This window comes from Thamnophis sirtalis, unplaced genomic scaffold (genome assembly GCF_051295495.1).
Source record: "Thamnophis sirtalis isolate CommonGarterSnake01/CBP01778 unplaced genomic scaffold, rThaSir2_p1.2 scaffold_6, whole genome shotgun sequence".
NCBI classification, from domain to species: Eukaryota; Metazoa; Chordata; class Lepidosauria; order Squamata; family Natricidae; genus Thamnophis; species Thamnophis sirtalis.
This window is the reverse complement of record NW_028261386.1, coordinates 63,520,686-63,524,147: the sequence shown is the minus strand read 5'-3', so window position 1 is coordinate 63,524,147 and position 3,462 is coordinate 63,520,686.

Genomic DNA, 3,462 nt, shown 5'->3' with positions numbered 1-3,462 from the left:
AGCGTGGCTCTCCATTGGGCAAAGGAAAGCAAAAGGTCCTGTGGCGATTGGGTAATGTTTTCCCTGTTCTCCGGACGGGCCTAATTGCAGCTTCCCATTGGACAGCGCTCTGAACAGCCTCCTCTCGATTGGAGGAAGGGGAGGTTGCGGGCGGGATCATTTAAGATTGGTCTAGGGAAGTTGCCGTGGCGATGGCATCTGGCCTCCCTGATTGGGGGGTTTGTGTCTCTGAGGTGAAGAGAAGATTAGAGGAAGAGGTGGGCTTGGGAGAGAAAGCAGGCGGGACCGCCTCGAGGGGAAAAGAGGGCTGCCTACTAACTGGACGAGGGTTGGAGGGGGAAGGGGAGGAAGATCTGCTGAAGGGAGGAGGGTTAAAAAGCGTGTGTGAGAGTCGTTGCTTCTGCTCTGCATGGTCTGCTCGAAAGTTACAATACTAAAAAGGTAGATTCCCGGAAAAGAATGTCGCCGTTTAATATTCCAGGAACTGGTGCACCCGGATGTGTTACACCACAACGCCCATAATGTGTTCGACTAGCAATGCGTACTGGAAGTTTAAGTCCAGCCAGGGGTGGGTTCCTGCCAGTTCTAACCTATAGAAGAGTTTCCACAAATCTACAGTGCCGTTTAGAACCGGTTCCAGCTCCCTCCCCTTGCCCGTCCCGCACATCATCAAGATGAAGAGCGAGAGGAGGAATTCTGGGAGTTGAAGTCCACAAGTCTTAAAGCTGTCGAGTTTGAACACCCCTGGGGGTTTTTTCCTAAAGGGTTAGGGGTGCAAGGGTCTTGTAACTTGACAGCTTTAAGACTTGCATGCTTCAAATGCCAGAGTTTGTGAGCCAACATTTTGATTGCTAAGCAAGAGCATTGTTAAGTGAGTTTCACCACATTTTACAAGTTGGCCACTCCCACCCGGTCACATGGCTGGCAAGTTGAAGTCCACAAGTCTTAAAGCTGTCGAGTTTGAACACCCCTGGGGGTTTTTTCCTAAAGGGTTAGGGGTGCAAGGGTCTTGTAACTTGACAGCTTTAAGACTTGCATGCTTCAAATGCCAGAGTTTGTGAGCCAACATTTTGATTGCTAAGCAAGAGCATTGTTAAGTGAGTTTCACCACATTTTACAAGTTGGACACTCCCACCCGGTCACATGGCTGGCAAGCCACTCCCACAAAGCAGGCCACACCTACAGAAGAGGTTCTAAAAAATGTTGAAATCCACCACTGAGTCCAGCACATATGAAGGCTTCCAAATTAACTCAAGTTTCTGGCAGCTGCTGGGTTTCTAATTTCTAAAATTGATGGAGAAGGGGATTTCTTTGCATCTGAAAGAAAATATAAGATATAAGATATTGCATAGCAAAGTCCCTAAATAATTACGTGACTATTAGATCGATGCTATTAATATTCAACACCTCAAAGTTTGCCTTATTGTATTCAGAACAATCTATTTCAGTATCTCTACAAATCACACCAGCATAGAAATTTCGGAAGAATGTTAATGTTGGAATCAGTTCAGTTTTGCAGGTAGTGACAGCCTTTATTATCAAACATGAGTTGCTCTGAGATACTTACTATTTTGGAGCAGCCAAGAATGGTTGAATTATTTAAATATTTAACATCCGTATGGTATTGGTTTAATATTGACATACTTGTTGGACATTCAATCAGCACAATTTTCATCCAGAAACAGTTAAAGCAGCAGCTTAGAAAATAAAAGACAGTTCAGGTTCCACCTTAGCCATGAAAGCCAGCTGGGTGTCCTTGGGCCAGTCATTCTCTCCCAGTCCAACTCACCTCACAGAATGCATGTAATAGTCTGGTAGAACAACAAAACAATAAAGTTGGGAGGAACCTTGGAGGTCTTCTAGTCCAATCAACCAGGAGACCATGTCTGGACCTCCATTTCAGACAAGTAGGTATTCAGTCTCTTCTTAAAAGCCTCCAGTGATGGAGCACCCACAACTTCTGAAGGCAAGCCATTCCACTGGTTAATTGTTTTCAGTTAGGAAATGTCTCCTTGTTCTAGTTGCTTCTCTCTGATTAGTTTCCATCCATTGTTTTTTGTGTTGTCTTTTGATGCTTTTGAAAATAGGTTGACCACCCTCTTTGTGGCAACCTCTGAAATATTGGAGCAATCATGTCACCCTTAGTCCTTTTCACTAGACTAAACAAACTCAATTCCTGCAACTGTTCTTCATATGTTTTAGCCTCCACTCCCTAATTATCTTTGCTGCTCTTTTCTGCACTTTCCAGAGTCTCTATATTATTTTTTTAATAATACAGTGACCAAAACTGGATGCAGCATTCTAAGTATGGTTTACTAAGGCTTTGTGGTACTAATACTTCACATGGTCTTGATTCTATCCCTCTGTTAATGCAATTTAGGATTGCATTGACCTGCTGGCTCATATTAAAGTAATTGTCCACTAGAACACCAAGATCCCTCTCACAGTTACTGCTATTGAACTAGGTTTCACCTAATCTGTACATACATTTAATTTTTCTTGCATACGTGTAAAACCTTATTTTTCTCTATATTGAATTTCATTTTGTAGATGGGGCCTAGTGTTCATGTCTGTTGAGATCCATCCGGATCTTGAACTTGTCTTCTGGAGTGTTGACTATTCCTGCCAGTTTAGTGTTGTCTGCAAATTCAATGAGTTCCCCTTGTATTCCCTCATTTAAATTGTTTATGAAGATGTTGAGGAGTACTGGGCCTAACATGGAACCTTGGGGTGACTCACTGCTTTCTTCCTTTCATGTAGGTGTAGTTCCATTGAGAACTACACATTGAGTGTGTTTTGTTAGCCAGTTACAAATACATCTGGTGGTGATGCTGTCTATCCCCCTTTTTTTAGCTTACTACGAAGTAGGTTATGATTTCTTTGTCAAATGCCTATAGAGATCCAGAGTGACCAGATGAAGATTAAAAACCTATAAATTTTTGCAAGTCTATGCTCTTATAGGTTAGTTTGGCATTTTTTCCTTATTTTAACATTTATAGTTCTTACATTTATGACTTGCAAAACATGCAGGCCAATATTTCACCATATAAACCCCAATATTTCTCACTCTTTAACTTTCCTCCAAATTCCATTCTGCCCTTCTCCCCTAAATGCTTGGTTTGAGCTTCACGAGGCTGGAATTAAATGCCTTTGTAACTTATCAAATCCATACTTGATAAATACAGAGTCTATATATGCAATTTTGCATGGACCTCAGGATGGGGGATTTGTCTTCTCCCTCATCATTTTCTTAGTATGGGAAGAACTGCATCACTATAACACAATATGTTATCTCTCCTTCCTTGAAGAAGAAGCTTTTGCAGCTTTGTCACAATAGCCAGCCAGATAGGTACTTGGAGTATCTAAAATAGTCCAACATTTTAGTGATCTAATGTTAGAAAAAAAGCTAGAGCCTATATTTACTCATGGCACATTGATTGCCAAACTTCTGACCAACAAAAT